At 40.1% G+C, this 21861-nt stretch overlaps 1 long non-coding RNA gene and 1 other non-coding gene across 2 annotated transcripts in view; both read right to left on the bottom strand.

The window, feature by feature from the left end:
* LOC145535368 (uncharacterized) overlaps positions 1–21861 on the bottom strand; it is a 136493-nt gene that overhangs the window by 74765 nt on the left and 39867 nt on the right. The gene's annotated exons all lie outside the window — the stretch shown is intronic.
* TRNAG-CCC (transfer RNA glycine (anticodon CCC)) lies at positions 6861–6933 on the bottom strand. Its single transcript has one exon. It is a non-coding gene; the product is annotated as a tRNA-Gly (tRNA).

Genomic DNA, 21861 nt, shown 5'->3' on the forward strand with positions numbered 1-21861 from the left:
CTTAGTTGTGGCACACGAGATCTTCGATCTTCAATGTGGTTTGCAGGGTCTTTAGTTGCAGCATGCAGTATCATGGTGTTTAATTGTAGCATGTGGGATGTTTTACTTGTGGCACGAGAACTCTTAATTGTGGCATGTGGGATCTAGTTCCCTGACCAGGGATTGAACCTGGGGCCCCCTGCAGTGGGAACGTGGAATCTTAGCCCCTGGACCACCAGGGAAATCCCTGAGGATCCTACCCTTATGATCTCATTTTACCTTAATAATTTCCTTAATGATCCTGTCTCCAAATACAGTCACATAGGGTGTTAGGTCTTCAACATATGAATTTCAAGAGATACAGTCCAGTTCATAACCTACCTCAGTAAGCTAAAAATAAATCAATAAAATGATGTTTTGTGTTTTTTTAAGTTGTAGCACTGGTTTATAACACTAAGTTTCATGTGTACAACATTATATTTTGACTTCTGTATGCATTACAACATGCTCTAAATCATATTTCATTTTGGTTACAATTTCCATTTCCCCTGATTACTAATGACAGTGATTGTAAGAGACATTATTGGTACTCAACCAGGTACCCCTTATAGGGCCAATGCATGTTTCCCCCAGATGCTGCTAGACTGCTTGCTAATGGCTCACATCTTCACTCTCCTCTGGATAAATTAACTTGACCTATGGGAGTCACCTCACTTAGAAAAGCCTGGGCAGACCACAGCCAATGGCTGGTTGATAAAGAAATAGAAAGGTCCAGTTCCTTTTCTTCAAGTGAGACAAATGTGTGGTGCCATCCATGGCACAGAGTTCCCCTATGGGATCAGGCTGAAACTACATCTCTGTTTAGCTTCCTCCCCTGCTCTATCCTAGGCTTCCCTGATAGCTCAGTTGGTAAAGAATCCGTCAGCAATGCAGGAGACCCAGGTTCAATTCCTGGGTAGGGAAGATCTGCTGGAAAAGGAATAGGCTACCCACTCCAGTATTCTTGGGCTTCCCTTGTGGCTCAGCTGGTAAAGAACCTTCCTGCAATGCAGGAGATCTGGGTTTGATCCCTGGGTTGGGAAGATCCCCTGGAGAGGGGAAAAGCTACCCACTCCAGTACTGTAGCATGGAGAATTCCATGGACTGTATTGTCCATGGGGTCACAAAGAGTCGGACAAAACTGAGTGACTTTCATTTCACTGCTCTATCCTGCTTACTTCATGTTCTTATAGGTTTCTCCTTAGAGTACTTTCTTGCTGAAAAACTCCTATCTCGGGCTTCTGGAGAACCCAAACTAACACAGTAACCATTTGTCCACTGTGTTTCTTTTTTGGTATAAAATGCTAATTAGTGTCTTTGGCCCATTTTCCTAATAGGTGGTTGTCATTTCTTACTGGTTTAGGAGTTCTTCATATAATCTGGGCACTAATTTTTTGTCAGTTTTATATTTGCAGATATCTTTTTAATAACAGGTAGCTTATTTTCTGTTGGAAGGAAGAAGTCAAGAAACACCTGGAGTAACAGGCAAATTTGGCCTTGGAGTACAGAATTAAGCAAGGCAAAGGCTAATAGAGTTTTGCCAAGAGAACACACTGGTCATAGCAAACACCCTCTTCCAACAACACAAGAGAAGACTCTACACATGGACATCACCAGATGGTCAACACCGAAATCAGATTGATTATATTCTTTGAAGCCAAAGATGGAGGAGCTCTATACAGTCAGCAAAAACAGACTGGGAGCTGACTGTGGATCAGATTATGAACTACTTACTGCCAAATTCAGACTAAAATTGAAGAAAGTGGCGAAAACCACTAGACTGTTCAGGTATAACCTAAATCAAATCCCTTATAATTATACAGTGGAAGTGAGAAATAGATTTAAGGGACTAGATTTGATAGACAGAGTGCCTGATGAACTATGGACAGAGGTTTGTGACATTGTACATGAGACAGGGAGAAAGATCATCCCCATGGAAAAGAAATGCAAAAACGCAAAATGGCTGTCTGAGGAGGCCTTACAAATAGCTGTGAAAAGAAGAGAAGCAAAAAGCAAAGGAGAAAAGGAAAGATATACCCATGTGAATGCAGAGTTCCAAAGAATAGCAAGGAGAGATAAGAAAGCCTTCCTTAGTGATCAATGCAAAGAAATAGAGGAAAACAACAGAATGGTAAAGACAAGAGATCTCTTCAAGAAAATTAGAGATATCAAGGGAACATTTCATGCAAAGATGGGCACAATAAAAGACAGAAATGGTATGGACCTAAAAGAAGCAGAAGATATTAAGAAGAGGTGGCAAGAATACACAGAAGAGCTGTACAAAAAAGATCTTCATGATGGTGTGATCACTCATCTAGAGCCAGATATCCTGGAATGTGAAGTGAAGTGGGCCTTAGAAAGCATCACTATGAACAAAGCTAGTGGAGGTGATGGAATTCCAGTTGAGCTATTTCAAATCCTGAAAGATGATGCTGTGAAAGTGCTGCACTCAATATGCCAGCAAATTTGGAAAACTCGGCAGTGGACACAGGACTGGAAAAGGTCAGTTTTCATTCCAATCCCAAAGAAAGGCAATGCCAAAGAATGCTCAAACTACCACTCAATTGCACTCATCCAACAGGCTAGTAAAGTAATGCTCAAACTTCTCCAAGCCAGGCTTCAGCAATACGTGAACCGTGAACTTCCAGATGTTCAAGCTGGTTTTAGAAAACGCAGAGGAATCAGAGATCACATTGCGAACATCCACTGGATCATCGCAAAAGCAACAGAGTTCCAGATAAACATCTAATTCTGCTTTATTGACTATGGCAAAGCCTTTGACTATGTGGATCAAAATAAACTGTGGAAGATTCTTCAAGAGATGGGAATACCAGACCACCTGACCTGCCTCTTGAGAAACCTGTATGCCGGTCAGGAAGCAACAGTTAGAACTGGACATGGAACAATAGACTGATTCCAAATAGGAAATGGAGTACGTCAAGGCTGTATATTGTCACCCTGCTTATTTAACTTCTATGCAGAGTACATCATGAGAAACACTGGGCTGGAAGAAGCACAAGCAGGAATCAAGATTGCCAGGAGAAATATCAATAACCTCAGATATGCAGATGACACCACCCTTATGGCAGAAAGTGAAGAGGAACTAAAAAGCCTCTTGATGAAAGTGAGAGAGGAGAGTGAAAAAGTTGGCTTCAAGCTCAACATTGAGAAAACTAAGATCATGGCATCTAGTCCCATCAAGTCATGGGAAATGGATGGGGAAACAGAGGACACAGTGTCAAACTTTATTTTCTGGGGCTCCAAAATCACTGCCAATGGTGATTGCAGCCATGAAATTAAAAGATGCTTACTCCTTGGAAGGAAAGTTATGACCAACCTAAATAGCATATTAAAAAGCAGAGACATTACTTTGCCAACAAAGGTCTGTCTAGTCAAGGCTATGGTTTTTTCCAGTAGTCATGTATGCACATGAGAGTTGGACTGTGAACAAAGCTGAGCACCAAAGAATTTATGCTTTTGAACTGTAGTGTTGGAGAAGACTCTTGAGAGCCCCTTGGACTGCAAGGAGATCCAACCAGTCCATCCTAAATATCAGTCCTGGGTGTTCACTGGAAGGACTGATGTTGAAGCTGAAACTCCAATACTTTGGCCACCTCATGCGAAGAGTTGACTCATTGGAAAAGACCCTGATGCTGGGAAGGATTGGGGGCAGGAGGAGAAGGGGATGACAGAGGATGAGATGGCTGGATGGCATCACCAACTCGATGGACATGAGTTTGGGTAAACTCAGGGAATTGGTGATGGACAGGGAGGCCTGCCATGCTGGGATTCATGGGGTTGCAAAGAGTCAGACAAGACTGAGCAACTGAACTGAACTGAGCTTATTTTTTGGTTCCTTTTAATCGTCATTTGATAAACCTAAGTTCTTAATTTACTGTAAATTTATCAATATTGTTTTTACAGTTGGAACTTTTATCTTGTTTCAGAAATCCTTTCATATCTCTAGGCATGAAATATCTTCTCCCATTTTTTCTATGAAACTCTTTTAATTTTTGCTTTTTTACATTTCTGTTTTAATCCATCTAGAAATGAATTCTGTGTATGGTGTGGGAAAGGGATCCATTTTCATTTTTTTCTACATATCTATATCTCTCTCTCTCTTCTCTCTATATATTTATGGTAAGCTTCCCTGGTGGCTCAGTATATATTTGACTTCTTTCACTTAGCACGTTTTTGGTGGCTCAGACAGTAAAGAATCTGCCTGCAATGCAGGAGACCCGAGTTCAATCCCCGGGTTGGGATGATCCCCTGGAGAAGGGAATGGCAACCCACTCCAGTATTCTTGCCTGGGAAATCCTATGGACAGAGGAGCCTAGCTACAGTCCATGGAGTCACAAAAGAGTTGGACATGACTGAGCAACTAACACATACAAACACATATATGGTAATAATCATTTATCTAAGAATGTTTGGAAATAGATTTCTAGAGTCAACCAAGATGGTGATATAGGAGGCTCCTGAGCTCTGCACTTGCCATAGGTACATCAAATGTATATCTACACATGGAGCAATTTCCTCCAAAAGAGATCCAGAAACTAGCTGAATGATTTTTATACATTAAATGAATGAGAAAATGCCCACATTAAAATGGATAGGAAAGACAGAGACACACTCTGACCATAAACCCCAACCTGAGCACAGCACCATAAAATTGACAGAATCACCAACTCCTGACTTCTCCCTGAATAGTGAAGAATTTGGACCCTAATTTTTAAGAATCCCACATGAGGGACAGATTCCCAAAACACCTAGCTGTGAAAGCCAACAGGGCTTGTGTCCCTGAGACCCACAAGACTAGCACAAACAAGAAGGCAATTCTTAATCAGCATACAATACTCCCACCGCCCAGGGCTTATCACAGACAGAGCAGACAAAATCACCCATCTCCCAGTCTTTCCCTAAAAGAGGTTTAGCTGCAGACTTTAAAAGCTGCTGCTTCTGGGCCAGGTTTCTAATTTAGTGGGCACTAGAGGTTTCCCAAGCGGCTTAGTGTTAAAGAACCCGCCTGCCAATTCAGGAGTCACAGGTTCAATCTCCAGGTAGGGAAGATCCCTTGGAGAAGGAAACAGCTACCCACTCCAGTATTTTTGCCTGGAGAATTCCCTGGACAGAGGATCCTGGAGGGCTACAGTCCATGGGGCCCCAAAGAGTTGGACACAACTGAGCACGCACACACACAGAGGCTGGATGCAATCCTCCTCAGAGACTGGGGAAGCCAGAGGACACTCCTCCCTCCCACCTGCTCCAAATCAACAACATCTCTCTGGAAGGAGCTAGTACACATGTCTGCAGCCCATCTTTTATGGCTGTTGCCTGAAAGGCAGGTGTCCAGATTGTCTGGCTCTGATAGCAAAAGGGGCTTCCATTCAAAAGTCCCACGGGACTGTAGCAAACAGAGACACATTTTGTAACCAGCTATCACCTCAGGGCTCAGCACACAGGCAATAGGCAAAATCACCTATCTCCTAGTCTTCTGAAACAAGTACATCTGCATACTTTAAAAGCTGCTGCCTGAAGGTCAGCTTGTAATTTATAACGTGTATAGGTGCTGGCTGTAGTCTTCCCCAGATACCAGGGAAACGTAGATAACTGCTCATGCCTTCTCCCTCCAGCTGACTGCAGTAAGACCAAGTCATCAGTATGTCCATGGAATGATCTTGTGAGCACACCTCAGGCCCCCACTTTTGGTAGCAGCCACCCAAGGGATAGGCCACTGGATCACCTGGCTCTAACAGTCAATGGGACTTGCATTCACAAGTCCCACAGGACTGTAGCAAACACCACCATCAACACACAACTTTTTAATGGATGCAGGAGTTCATCTCCTACATAAGACCATTCCGTCAAAATTGGAAGAGGTGGTTGTTTAATGTGCAGAAATCAACACAGTCAAGGAAAATGAAGAAACGGAGGAATATGTTTCCAACAAAAGAACAAGCTAAAATTTGAGAAACAGATCTTAATAAACAGAGATAAAAGATTTACCTTATTGAGTTCAAAACAATGGTTATAAAGGTCCTCATCAAAAGCAGGAAAGTAATGGATGAACACAGAAATTCAACATAGAGATCAAAAATACGAAAAAGTACCAAACAGAGAAATTACAGAGGTAAAGAATACAATGCTGAATGCTGAAACTGAAGCTCTAATATTTTGGCCACCTGACACGAAAAGCCTACTCATTGGAAAAGATCCTGATGCTGGGAAAGAGTGAGGGCAGGAGGAAAGGGGGATGACAGAGGACGAGATAGTTGGATATCATCACCGACTCAATGGACATGAGTCTGAGCAAGCACCAGGAGTTACTGATGGACAGGGAAGCCTGGCATGCTGCAGTCCATGGGGTCGCAAAGAGTCTGACATGACTGAGGGACTGAACAACAACAACAACAACAAAGAATACAATAGCTGAACTGAAACTTTCAGTAGAGGGGTTCAACAAAAATCTATTAAGGATTTTTGCATATATTCTATAATGAGATTGGTCCGTAATTTTTTGTTGTTATAATATCCTTGTCCAGTTTTGGTATTAAACTTATAACCAGGTGGATATACCAGTTAAGTTTTCTAGGAAACTTTGTATGTGACTGTGTAAAATTGAAATAATCTAATGATTAAAATTTTAATAAACTCATCTGTACCACCATGTAGAGCTGATGTTTCTAGGAAAATATTAAACTAACTCAATTAATTATGTGGTAATAAGACTTTCTTTTTGAAGCTGTTTCGGTAAGTTATATTTTTCCAGAAATTTTTCTATTATATCTGTATTTTTTAATTGACAGCTATACCAGGTCTTAGCTGTGGCATGTGAGATCTAGTTCCCTAACCAGGGATCAAACCTGGGCCCCCTGCATTGGGAGCACAGAGTCTTAGCCACTGGACCACCAGGGAAGTCCCTGATAGGAGACAGTTGTTGATAATATTTTCATAATATTTTATTACATTTTAAATTTATGCTACATCTACAATTACATCTTTTTCATTCCTCAGTTCAGTTCAGTTCAGTTGCTCAGTTGTGTCCGACTCTTTGTGACCCCAAAACTGCAGCATGCCAGGCCTCCCTGTCCATCACCAACTCCCGGAGCCTGCCCAAACTCATGTCCATCAAGTCGGTGATACCATACAACCATCTCATCCTCTGTCATCCCCTTCTCCTGCTGCCCCCAATCCTTCCCAGCATCAGGGTCTTTTCCAATGAGGTGGCCAAACTATTGGAGTTTCAGCTTCAACATCAGTCCTTCCAATGAACACCCAGGACTGATCTCCTTTAGGATGGACTGCTTGGATCTCCTTGCAGCCCAAGGGACTCTCAAGAGTCTTCTCCAACACCACAGTTCAAAAGCATCAATTCTTCGGTGATCAGCTTTCTTTATAGTCCAACTCTCACATCCATACATGACCACTGGACAAACCACAGTCTTGACTAGACGCACCTTTGCTGGCAAAGTATATGTCTCTGCTTTTTAATATGCTGTCTAGGTTGGTCATAACTTTCCTTCCAAGGAGTAAGCGTCTTTTAATTTCATGTCAGTGATCACCATCTGAAGTGATTTTGGAGCCCCCAAAAATAAAGTCTGACACTGTTTCCACTGTTTCTCCATCTATTTCCCATAAAGTGATGGGACCAGATGCCATGATCTTAGTTTTCTGAATGTTGAGCTTTAAGCCAACTGTTTTCACTGTCCTCTTTCACTTTTATCAAGAGTCTCTTGAGTTCTTCACTTTCTGCCATTAGGGTGGTGTCATCTGCATATCTGAGGTTATTGATATTTCTCCCAGCAATCTTGATTCCAGCTTGTGCTTCTTCCAGCCCAGCGTTTCTCATGATGTACTCTGCATATAAGTTCAATAAGCAGGGTGACAATATGCAGCTTTGACATACTCCTTTTCCTATTTGGAACCACTCTGTTGTTCTAACCAGTTCTAACTGTTGCTTCCTGACCTGTATACAGATTTCTCAAGAGGCAGGTAAGGTGGTCTGGTATGGCCATCTGTTGAAGAATTTTCCACAGTTTGTTGTGATCCACACAGTCAAAGGCTTTGGTATAGTCAATAAAGCAGAAATAGATGTTTATCTGGAACTCTGTTGCTTTTGCGATGATCCAGTGGATGTTCGCAATTTGATCTCTGGTTCCTCTGCCTTTTCTAAAACCAGCTTGAACATCTGGAAGTTCACAGTTCACATATTGCTGAAGACTAGCTTGGAGAATTTTGAGCATTACTTTGCGAGCATGTGAGATGAGTGCAATTGTGCGGTAGTTTGAGCATTCTTTGGCATTGCCTTTCTTTGGGACTGGAATGAAAACTGACCTTTTCTAATCCTGTGGCCACTGCTGAGTGTTCCAAATTTGCTGGCATGTTGAGTGCAGCACTTTCACAGCATCATCTTTTAGGATTTGAAATAGCTCAACTGGAATTCCATCACCTCCACTAGCTTTGTTCATAGTGATGCTTTCTAAGGCCCACTTGACTTCACATTCCAGGATGTCTGGCTCAAGGTGACTGATCATACCACTGAGATTATCTGGGTTGTGAAGATCTTTTATGTACAGTTCTGTGTATTCTTGCCACCTCTTCTTAATATCTTCTGCTTCTGTCAGGTCCATACCATTTCTGTCCTTTATTCAGCCCATCTTTGCATAAAATGTTCCCTTGGTATCTCTAATTTTCTTGAAGAGATCTCTAGCCTTTCCCATTCTATTGTTTTCCTCTATTTCTTTGCATTGATCGCTGAGGAAGGCTTTCTTATCTCTCCTTGCTATTCTTTGGAACTCTGCATTCACATGGGTATATCTTTCCTTTTCTCCTTTGCTTTTTTCTTCTCTTATTTTTTTTTCTTTTTTTTTTCTTCTGCTTCTCTTCTTTTCACAGCTATTTGTAAGGCCTCCTCAGACAGCCATTTTGCGTTTTTGCATTTCTTTTTCTTGGGGATGGTCTTGCTCCCTTTCTCCTGTACAATGTCACAAACCTCCATCCATAGTTCATAAGGCACTTTGTCTATCAGATCTAGTCCCTTAAATCTATTTCTCACTTCCACTGTATAATCATACGGGATTTGATTTAGGTCATATTTCAATGGTTTCGTGGTTTTCACCACTTTCTTCAATTTAAGTCTGAATTTGACAATAAGGAGTTCATGATCTGAGCCACAGACAGCTCCTGGTCTTGTTTTTTGCTGACTGTATAGAGCTCCTCCATCTTTGGCTGCAAAGAATATAATCAATCTGATTTCGGTGTTGACTATCTGGTGATGTCCATGTGTAGAGTCTTCTCTTGTGTTGTTGGAAGAGGGTGTTTGCTATGACCAGTGCGTTCTCCTGGAAAAACTCTATTAGCCTTTGCCCTGCTTCATTCTGTACTCCAAGGCCAAATTTGCCTGTTACTCCAGGTGTTTCTTGACTTCCTACTTTTGCATTCCAGTCCCCTATAATGGAAAGGACATCTTTTTTGGGTGTTAGTTCTAGAAGGCCTTGTAGGTCTTCATAGATCCATTCAGCTTCAGCTTCTTCAGCAGTACTGGTTGGGGGCATAGACTTGGATTACTGTGATATTGAATGGTTGGCCTTGGAAATGAACAAAGATCATTCCGTCGTTTTTGATTTTGCATCCAACTACTGCATTTCGGACTCTTTTGTTGACTACTTCATTTCTTCTAAGGGATTCTTGCCCACACTAGTAGATATAATGGTCATCTGAGTTAAATTCACCCATTCCAGTCCATCTTAGTTCGCTGATTCCTAGAATGTCAACGTTCACTCTTGCCATCTCCTGTTTGACCACTTCCAATTTGCCTTGATTCATGGACCTAACATTCCTGGTTCCTATGCAATATTGCTCTTTACAGCATCAGGCCTTGCTTCTATCACCAGTCACATCCACAGCTGGGTGTTGTTTTTGCTTTGGCTCCACCCCTTCATTCTTTCTGAAGTTATTTCTCCACTGATCTCCAGTAGCATATTGGGCACCTACCGACCTGGGGAGTTCATCTTTCATTGTCCTATCTTTTTGCCTTTTCATACTGTTCATGGGGTTCTCAAGGCAAGAATACTGAAGTGGTTTGCCATTCCCTTCTCCAGTGGACCACATTCTGTCTAACCCTGTCCACCATGACCATGTTTGGTGGCCCCACTCGGCATGACCTAGTTTCATTGAGTTAGACAAGACTATGGTCCATGTGATCAGATTGGCTAGTTTTCTGTGATTGTGGTTTCAGTCTGTCTGCCCTCTGATGCTCTCTCTCAGTGCCTACTGTCTTACTTGGGTTTCTCTTACCCTGGACATGGGGTTAATATTGTTTATTTATGCCTTCTCTTTTTTTTTATCTAATAGAGGTTTATCTTTTCTATTAACATTTTCTAAGAGCCAAGTTAGGCTTTGTTAATCTTTTCTACTGTATCTTTATCCATTCTCCTATTTTCCTTGATATGTTGCTACTTTTCTAATTTCTTAGTTTTTGCTCATTAATTTAAAACCCTTCTTTCATAATATAAACATTTTAAGACTGTAAAGTTTTATCTTAATACTGATAATACTGATTTCTCTACATGCCCAGAATATGGTATGTAGTATTGTCATCATTCAATTCTAAGTATTTTTTAAATGTCCATTATTATTTCTTCTTCATTGACAAGAGTTTTGGATAATTTCCAAATATTTGGAAATTTTTGTTATTTACTTATAAATCAACTGCATATGGTAAGAGAATGTAGTTTATATGATATTAGTTATTTGAAATGTTTTAAAACTTGCTTTATGGATCAGTATACGATCAATATTTACAAATGTTCCATATGACATTGAGAAATATGTATATTCTTTAATAATTGAGTATGGAGTTCTACATATGTCCATTAGATCAAGATTTTTCATTGTGTTGTTGAAAACTTCTATATATTTATTTTTTTATACATTGAGAAATGTATTCTGAAATTCATCAATTTTTATAGTTCTATCAATTTTCACATTATATATTTTGAGGCTATTATACTAGATGTATACAAATTTAGAATTTTCATCTCTCCCTGGTCAGTTGAGCCTTTTATGATTTTGAGTTGATATATTTGTTTATTGTGATCATCAATATGAATGAACATGTTTCTACATCTTATATTTTTATTTTTACGTGACTTGCTTTTACTTCTATCTTCTCCTTTAATACTTTCCAGGATTGACTGTGTCTGTTCAGCTGATCTTTTATTCTATTTTCTTTCTATTGATGCAGAATTTATATATTCTATTTTTTTATTCTTTTAGTAGTTGGAATTTTTAAGCATTACTGTTTAGCTTGCAAAATGTAATGATAAATAATATTTTAACCCACCTCTTGAACACTTTGTTGACACCTCTTTTTCGACTTATATGCTGTTGTCCACACAACAACATATAACAATTATAACCTTAATAAGGCTATAATTATTATTTATGATACAATATTTGCTTAGAAACTCCAATACTTTGGCCACCTCATGCAAAGAGTTGACTCATTGGAAAAGACCCTGATGCTGGGAAGGACTGGGGGCAGGAGGAGAAGGGGATGACAGAGGATGAGATGGTTGGATGGCATTACCAACTCGATGGACATGGGTTTGGGTAAACTCCAGGAGTTGGTGATGGACAGGGAGGCCTGGAGTGCTGCGATTCTTGGGGTCTCAAAGAGTTGGACACGACTGAGCAACTGAACTGAATTGATTTGCTTAGATTTACATACATATATGATTTTATTTGTTTACCATTCTTTTTTGTATTTTATATAATCCTTATGGGATAATTTTCCTGATGTATAAAGATTACTATTTAGAATTTCTTTTACTGCTTGTATCTTGGAGGTGAACTTTCTTAGGTTTTGTTTACTGCAAATGTATTTTACTCTCAATTTCGAAAAGCAGTCTTCTAATAACACAGTTGACAATAATTTTTTGAACACTCTGAAGATACTATGCCACTGTTGTTGTGTTTGTTGTTGCTGTTTTGCTTCTTTTCCTGGTTGCTGTAGAAAATCTGACGTCATCTAATTGCATTGTATTTATGCTGCTTGGAGTATGTTGGGCTTCCTCAGTTTTTGTTTTGTTTTGTTTGGGCTGAGCTGGGTCTTAGCTGCAGCATGAGGGATCTCTGAGTTTTGTTGAGGTATGTGTGATTTTTTAGTTTTGCATGCAAACTCTTAGTTATGGGATCTAGTTCCTTGACTACGAACTGAACCAGGTCCCCTTGCCTTGGGAGTGTGGAGCCTTAGCCACTGGACCACCAGGCAAGTCCTGCTTCCTGGGTTTATGAATTAATATTTTTCATCAGGTCTGGAAAATTCACATCCATTATCCTTTTAATGGACTTTCCAGGTGGTTCAGTGGTAAAGAATTCACCTGCCAGTGCATGAGATGTACGTTTGATCCCTGTGTCAGGAAGATACCCTGGAGAAGGAAACGGCAACCCACTCAAGTATTCCTGCCTGAGAAATCCCATGGACAGAGGAGCTTGGCAGGCTATAGGCCGTGGGGTCGCAAAAGAGTTGGACATGACTTAGCAACTAAACAATAAAAATCCCTTTAATATTGCCTTTTCTCATCCTTTTTATTCTCTCCTTCTGGCACTCAGATTAGATGCATTTTAGATCACATTCTCATTCTATTCTCTATTTCTCTTTACTGTTTTCCATCTCCTGTCTTCTTAAACCACATTTGCTAATTTTCTTTTAATCTTTGTCTAATATGTTATTTGATCTGTCATTGAATTTTTAATTCAACAGTTATAGTTTTCATTTTTAGGATTTAATTTATTTTCAATTCTATCTGGTCTCCTGGTAGTATCTTGTTGTATATTTAGATTCATTGTTGTGCTCTTAAATTCATTCAACAGATCATACCCAACTGTTCAGTGTTTGACATCTGATCATTTTAATATCTGTATCCTTGAAGGGTCTAAATCTATTGTTTGTTGTTTCTGATGATCTTCACTCATTGTGAATTTCTGTACCTTGGGTTTCATTATCTCTGACTGTGAGATCATTGTTTCCATTTAATTAAGTGGGAATCTTGTGGGCAAAATTCAGAGACGCTCTCCTCTAGAAAGCATTTGCTCTTGCTTTTTCTAGGAGCCAAGGGTTTACTTCAACTTGAAGTGCTTGGCTGAGCGCAAGAGTTCCTGGATCATCTTCCCTACCTCCTTATTGTCCCAAGGCTCAATATTCCAGCTGTAAGCCTTGATTGTCACATACCTTCATGGGAAATCTGCCTCTCATCACAGCCCACTTCTCTATTCCCAGTTCTCTGCCACTCTAGGTCCAGTTCATGGTATTGAATATGTTGGGAAGCTTCCTGAATATATTCCCTTCCTCTGGTAATGTCTCAAAAAGTGTGTTCTATGCAGAATACAGTTGTTCTGAAGCAGCAGGGTTCTTCAAAATTTGTTTTGAGCCATAATGCCAGAAGTGCAAATCCAAGTGATTCATCTTTTTAAGTACTTATTTAATTCACATCAACAAATTCAGTTCATCTAACATTTTTTGAAAGCAGACTAGGTGCCACCCAATGTTCTAGGTGCTAAAGATATAAAAAGAAATCTATTTGTAGGTAAACTATTAACCCTCTCATTCAAAAAGTACCATTAACTTTTTTAAAACTATTAACAGAGTGAAAATTATTTCAAAAGTCAAACTCTGAACACCACATTATAAAGCAACTATACTCCAATAAAATTAACTAAACACACACACACAACAAAGTCAAACTTTCTCTTTGCTGATTCCTTCTCCATTTCTCCAGTTCTGCTCATGGTACTCCTGTTCTATCCTTTGCCTGTGTGTATGCTCAGTCAATTCAGTAGTGTCCAACTCTTTGCGACCTTATGGACCATAGCCAGCCAGGCTCTGCTGTCCATGGAATTCTCCAGGCAAGAATACTGGAGTGGGTTCCATTCCCTTCTCCAGGGGATTTCCCAGACCCAGGGATCATATCTGAGTCTCCTGTGTCTCCTGCATTGCAGGCAAATTCTTTACCACTGAGCCACCGGGAAAGCCCATTCTTTCCTCTACAGAGAATAAAATCTCAAGAGAGCCTTGACTCCTTCCTCTCCTTCCCTCCAGACATCAAAATAGTCCCTGAAAACTTGCTTTTAATGCTTCTTTATCAACATCTCTTCCATCTGTCCATTCTTTTCCATTTCCATAAACTCTTACTACCACACACCTGGATTCTTGAATTGCACTTTCCCTCCTATCCCTGTCTTTTCTTTTTCCAGTAAACACTCCATATTGTTACCAGATCAGTTTTCTTAGGCACAGCCCTAACCATACCTCATATCCACAAAACTCTTCATTGAGTTCTCATTAGCTACTGCAGCTTTTCTCAAATTTTAGTAATGTATGGATATCCCTTTAAAGGGAAAAAAAATGTTAAATTACTTTTATCAGCATTTTACTTGTGGAAAATATAAAAATGTCATAAACCCTTTATGTTTAGATCTCTTATATGACCATAAACTAAAATAACTTTACAAATGAAAACTACCAAACCAATAAAAGTCAAATTAGCAACATAATTTAATGTGACAGATAATAATTGGCTTAAACTAAATTATCATCTCAAACCTAAGTATGGAACTGAATGCTATGGCACAGATTTTTTTGTTTGTTGCTGCTGTTGCTTTTTGGCACACCTATATTACAATGCACCTGTGATGACTAAATCCTCCCACTGCTCTATTCAAAGCTCTAGGATATCTTCATTGTATGCTGGTGATGTCATTTGACTTCAGCTGGGGAAAAAACATCAGGAGCATTTACTTTCTCCAACTGCCTCTGATTGCCTAGGGAATGCTAATAGAACAATCCACGGATCCTATTCTTCGCTATCTAACACAACTTCCTGTGGTTGTCCTCAGTTTAAAGGTGAATGTGCAGGTCATCCATAATGCATCAAAAAAATTTTTTAGGTTACCATCTAAATTAAAACAAAACTGTTTCAGTTCTCATAGGCCTTACTAGGCCAATGAAACACATCACTTCTGAACAAAAGCTTTAAATGACACAGCATCACTTTGCATATTCTTCTTTCCCCCCTGCCCTGCCAACCAGAAATGTTCCAGACAGATGCTGTTGCAATAGTGCGTGTCCTAGAGTGTCTCAGAGCCACAGCCAACCCACAAGGTAGATATAAAAGCGAATGAGAAATAATCCTTTGATGTAAAAATAGTCTAAAAGAAAAAACATGGATCTTGTAGGTCTGCAAATGTCATTTTAAAAATACTGACCAAAAATAAAAATAAATACATATGCTCAGTCGTGTCCCACTCTTTATGACCCCATGGACTGTAGCCTGTCAGGCTCCTCTGTCTATTGGGATTCTCCAGGCAAGAATATTGGAGTGAGTAGCCATTCCCTTCTCCAGGGGATCTTTCCAACCAAGAGATCAAACCCAAGTCTCCCACATTGCAGGCAGATTCTTTACTGTCTGAGCCACCAGGGAGGCCCAAATAAATACATACATACATAAGCACGCATTCAGACTAGCATGTTTTACATCTCAGGCAAATCTGCCACAATCAACATTTTCAAAATACCAAACATTCCCTCATCACTCCTCTGAATAACTTCTGTATTTTTTTACCATTGAACTTTGACTCACAGAATTATCTCTGTCTACACATCCCACTCCTCTCTTCTCACCTCTGCTTCCTACATATACTCCAAGAATTCTTCCTCAGTCACTTCGGTGGAATAACTACTTCACAATATACCTCATTGAAAACATGTTATTAAATCTTTCCTTCTATTTTCTTCTTCTATACTTTTTCTCTATGGATCTTATGTATCTTTCCTGCTAGATTCTCTCTCTGACAGGTACAATGGGTCTTTTATACCCTTATATCCCTGCCAGTGCCTAGCACAATATGTCGTTGACACTAAGTGCTCAATAAAAAGTAGTTGAGTAAATGAGTTTATTTAATCTTTATTAATAAGAATTTAGGGCTTCCCTGGTGGCTCAGCTGGTAAAGAATTCGCCTGCAATGCGGGACACCTGGGTTCAATCCCTGGGTTGGGAAGATCCCCTGGAGAAGGGAAAGGCTACCCACTCCAGTATTCTGGCCTGGAGAATTCCATAGACTGTATAGTCCATGGGGTCACAAACAGTTGGACATGATTGAACAACTTTCACTTCACTTCTTCAATAAGAATTTAACAGCAACAACATTAAGATTGGTGAAGATGACAAATCCAAACCATGCAACTTTCTTTGTAATGCAGCTGCAAACACTGCTGTCCGACAATGACTGATTATGTTTTTTGAACAGTTGTAAAACATTAGCTATGGAAAACGCCACAAAGGCAGAACTAATTTATCTGGTACTTAGTTAAAATTCTACACAGGCAAGAGAGGAATTATTCTAAAAGCTCATTCTTATGAATTAATTAATTAGCCTTCTCTACCTATAGACCAAAATTAATTTAGAAACGAATATTGCTGGGAAAGTTTTTCAAAACACAAACTTTTTCAAAAATAGAAGCATTTGTTATTAGATTTCACAAATAGATGAGATTCAAAATTAGATTCAACAATAATGCAAAATAGTTCCCTTAAACATCAAGGTGGGGGTGGGTGCTGCGGCCAAGCTGGGCAAGTCAAAACCAGAGAACAGAAGAGGCATTAGAAAGTCCATGGCCTTCACCTCTTTGCCCTCCCAGTCTTGTTTCAAAGTCCTGGACCTCGCTACAGTCCATGCCCCTCTAGACCCTGACTTCTGGCTGTCTTGACCTTAGTTAATGGCCAGTCTGTTCTCCAGTGCCCTGCTCTCACTCACTATTAGCTTCACAAGAGTTGTAGCAGGAGACAGAATAGTCTTCAGTACATTTCCTACAACATCTTACTGAAGCTGACACTCTGGTGACCAGTGTTCACCCCCATAGTCACAGCAGGAGATTAACACATCAACCCCCTCCCTTAGAATCTCAGCAGGTTGAGCTTCCCTGGTGGCTCAGACGCTAAAGGATCTGCCTGCAATGCAGGAGACCTGGGTACGATCCCTAGGTCAGGAAGATCCCCTGGAGGAGGAAATGACAACCCACTCCAGTATTCATGCCTGGGAAATTCCATGAACAGAGAAGCCTGGTGGGCTACAGTCCATGGGGTCGCAAAGAGTTGGACACAACTGAGCAACTAACACTTTAACTTTTAGGTTGAGAATTAAGGAGAGAGGGGTCCCATAAACTCATATTCAGAGGAAGGTCTGGTGTATAAGCTGGGGCCAGAGGGAAGGAGACACAATGTTATAAGCAAAGAAGAATCATATGTAAGGGTAAAGGGCATTGTTAAATTTAGGAAGCTGCTGCATGTTCAGTATGAGTGAGGCATACAAGGATGTTGGGGAGTGACAAGACTTGGGAATATCATTGTCAGATTTTTGTTTTGGAAAGGTCATTCTGGAATGGGAAGTGGCCAAAGTGGTGCCAGGGAGATCAACTAGGAGGGAATGGCAATCATCCAGATGAGAAGTAGTGAGAAGAAAACTGGGACAGCAACGTGGGGACAGAAAGAAGTGAAGAGAGACACTTCCCTGGTAGTCAGTGGTTAAGACTCTTCTGCCCTCCCAAGCTGGGGAGCATAGGCTCAATCCCTGGTCAGGGAACTAAGATCCTGTATGCCACAATGAAGACCTGGCACAGCCCAGTGAAAAAACAAAACCAAAAAAGGGGGGGGGGAGTAAAGAGATCTGAAAAATTTATGAAGGTACAATTGAAGAATTAATCATTGTGTGTGTGTGTGTGTGTGTGTGTGTGTGTGTGTGTTGCCCAGGTGGTAGGGGGAATGCAAGATGCTATGTTAAAACAAGACTGAATGTTCAGGTGAACCAGAGCCAGTGTGTTAAAAGTCATTGGATTCCGGACACGCCATGGAAATAACTTCCTTATTTCAGTCAAATCTTATGTAATTCTGAATTGAAATAATTTCCCTGACCTAAGCAATGGATCCAGGACATTTGATGTTCAATCCCCGTTCCCCAAACTCTAACAGCGCCAATGCCCAATCACTTAAACTTCTGGCATCTTGATCCTCCTCCAATCCAGGTCTCTGGTGAAAAAAACCTTGCCTGTGATTCTAACCCATTGATTTCCCTGGACCTTTTCTACTTTGGCCAGGGGACAGAAGATGCTGATCTGCTTAGGTCAACCAAGGCCACCCCTGGAGCTTGAAATAGGGACAGCTCTCCCCAACATACCTGGGCTGTACAGGAGAGGGTTCAGTTAGAGGAAGGGGAAAAGGATAATGCATCTTTGTGAATATTTTTCTACCTGCCTGTTAAATTTTTACCCATTCTTCAGGATAAGACTCAAATACTATCTCTTTAAAGAAGTCTTTCCAGACTCTATCCCCTTGCCCCTCCCCCCCACACACACACACACAAACGTGAAGTGATTCTACTTCTTTTATATTTTTTAGATATTTTCCAACCTGTCTTCAGGTACTTCCATAGTCTATACTGTTTGATAGTCAACTTGACTACATGTGTTCTGCCTCCTACTAAAGTTTAAATTCCTTGAAGTTGAGAACTATGTCTTCCTAATTTTTCATTTATTTATTCAACAAATATTTGAAAGATTGAATTAACAAAGGAATGAACCTTCCATTACTCCCCAGCACTGTATATATAACATCATCCTTCCTCAGCAAATTTTCCAAGAGCCTTATTAAAGGCCATTTTTTATATTCATGACTGTCACCTCCTTCTTCTGGGCTATGGGCAAAATTGCAAATAGCCAAAATACAGAATGAAAATAGTAAAAGGAGGAGTTTGGGAGAAGGGACTTAAACTCAATGATCTTCTTTCTTTTACACTACTATTCCATTTTTTTAAAACTAATTGCTCTGAACCACTGATAAAAACCCAAAGGCTTCAGGATTTTTATAGCCCAATTTGAGGTAAACAGTTACTCCTTACCCTGTCAAATATCTTATTTATGAATATATTAAATATGTTCACCTTATTTTTCATCCCGTCGAACATATGTGTAAGTAAAATGATTTACAAACGTTGGTCTGTAATACTTTGCCAATAAGTGACACACATTTGAAGCACTATCATAATGGAGTTTTAAGTAATTAAAATTATTTCATGACTAATTAACAATGGTTTAAAACCCCATAAAGCATTCCAACTTAAGCATTTCTATTCATACTCCATCTGCCAAATATTAAGTAGAACAGTACAGATACGGGAGAGGGGAAGCCATTTCCAATTATACCCCCATTTTTTACTCATTTAGGGCAATAGCTTTTAACTCAGATTACTTCTCTTGATTAATAGCATTTAATACGTAAAATGACTGTAAACATTCATTATGAGCACAGAAGAAACATAGCTTTTTCTATTAAAAAAGCAAAATGGAGCTATCTTGACTTTTTTATTTATCTCAACAAAGGCCAACGCAAGTTACAGAAAACATCTGTTTGAATAAAGTCAGAAAATTCCCAAGGACATTCTTAAATACTTCTAAGCATGCCTGCAGAACAGATCCACCCAGACACATGTCTTGTGGTCCAGATGGAATGATGAAATTACCCAGCCCCTCTTGGCATTCATATTAAATGTTTGGCCATCCAGATACAAACTTCATCCAACAAATGAGAATGACTGTTCCAAAAAAAAGTGATTCAAACCATACTCTTACTTGTAGAAGTAACAAATGAATTCTTTGTGCATTTACTCATACTATGCTAATGTAGTCTCTGTTCACAATACAAACACTTCCAGTCATTCAACAAACATTGACTGGGATCCTGTCCTGCACAAGCCATTGTGTTAAGTATGGCAAGTATGGAAACATGAATAAGATATGTCTTTCCTTTCAAGAGTAAAGTGTCTTGTTAAGAGACATAGAATTTTATTATGAATAACTGTAATGCAACAAACTGTGGGAAATTCTTAAAGATATGGGGAGAGCAGACCACCTTATCTGTCTCATGAGAAACCTGAATGCAGGTCAAGAAGCAGCAGTTAGACCTGGACATGGAACAATGGACTGGTTCAAAATTGGGAAAGCAGTATGACCAGGCTGTACATTGTCATGCTGCTTATTTAACTTATATGCAGAGCGCATCATGAGAAATGCTGGGCTGGATGAATCACAAGCTGGAATCAAGATTGCCAGGAGAAATATCAACAACCTCAGATATGCAGAGGATACCACTCTAACGGCAGAGAGTGAAGAGGAATTAGCTTCTTGATGAGGGTGAAAGAGGAGAGTGAGAAAGCTGGCTTGAAACTAAACATTAAAAGAAATATATATGATCATGGCATCCAATCCCATCACTTCATGACAAATAGAAGGGGAAAAAGTGGAAGCAATAACTGATTTTACTTCCTTGGGCTCCAAAATCACTGCAGACGGTGACTGCATTCATGAAATTAAAAGACACTTGCTCCTTGGAAGGAAAGTTATGACCAACCTAGTTCAGTTCAGTCGCTCAGTCGTGTCCGACTCTTTGTGACCTCATGAATCGCAGCATGCCAGGCCTCCCTGTCCATCACCAACTCCCGGAGTTTACTCAAACTCATGTCCATCGAGTCAGTGATGTCATCCAGCCATCTCATCCTCTGTCGTCCCCTTCTCCTCCTGCCCCCAATCCTTCCCAGCATCAGGGTCTTTTCCAATGAGTCAACTCTTCACATGAAGTGGCCAAAGTATTGGAGTTTCAGCTTCAACATCAGTCCTTCCAATGAACACCCAGGGCTGATCTCCTTTGGGATGGACTGGTTGGATCTCCTTGCAGTCCAAGGGACTCTCAAGAGTCTTCTCCAATACCACAGTTCAAAAGCATCAATTCTTCGCTGCTCAGCTTTCTTCACCGTCCAACTCTCACATCCATACATGACCACTGGAAAAACCATAGCCTTGACTAGACGGACCTTTGTTGGCAAAGTAATGTCTTTGCTTTTTAATATGATATCTAGGTTGGTCATAACTTTCCTTCCAAGGAGTAAGCGCCTTTTAATTTCATGGCTGAAGTCACCATCTGCAGTGATTCTGGAGTCCAAAGAAATAAAGTCTGACACTGTTTCCACTTCCATGAAGTGATGGGACCACATGCCATGATTTTAGTTTTCTGAATGTTGAGCTTTAAGCCAACTTTTTCACCCTCCTCTTTCACTTTCATCAAGAGGCTTTTTAGTTCCTCTTCACTTTCTGCCATAAGGGTGATGTCATCTGCATATCTGAGGTTATTGATATTTCTCCTGGCAATCTTGATTCCAGCTTGTGCTTCTTCCAGCCCAGCATTTCTCATGATGTACTCTGCATAGAAGTTAAATAAGTAGGGTGACAATATACAGCCTTGACGTATTCCTTTTCCTATTTGAAACCAGTCTGTTGTTCCATGTCCAGTTCTAACTGTTGCTTCCTGACCTGCATTCAGGTTTCTCAAGAGGCAGGTCAGGTGGTCTGGTATGCCCATCTCTTGAAGAATTTTCCACAGTTTATTGTGATCCACACAGTCAAAGGCTTTGGCATAGTCAATAAAGCAGAAATAGATGTTTTTCTGGAACTCTTTTGCTTTTTCGATGATCCATGGATGTTGGCAATCTGATCTCTGGTTCCTCTGCCTTTTCTAAAACCAGCTTGAACATCTGGAAGTTCACGGTCCACATATTGCTGAAGCCTGGCTTGAAGAATTTTGAGCATTACTAGGCAGCATATTAAAAAGCAGAGACATCACTTTGCTGACAAAGGTCCGTCTAGCCAAAGCTATTATTTTTCCAGTAGTCATGTATGGATGTGAGAGTTGGACCATAAAGAAGGCTGAGCACTGAGAAATTGATGCTATTGAACTGTAG

The sequence above is a fragment of the Giraffa tippelskirchi genome, chromosome X, assembly GCF_054371585.1.
Source record: "Giraffa tippelskirchi isolate mGirTip1 chromosome X, T2T-mGirTip1v1.2.pri, whole genome shotgun sequence".
NCBI lineage: Eukaryota > Metazoa > Chordata > Mammalia > Artiodactyla > Giraffidae > Giraffa > Giraffa tippelskirchi.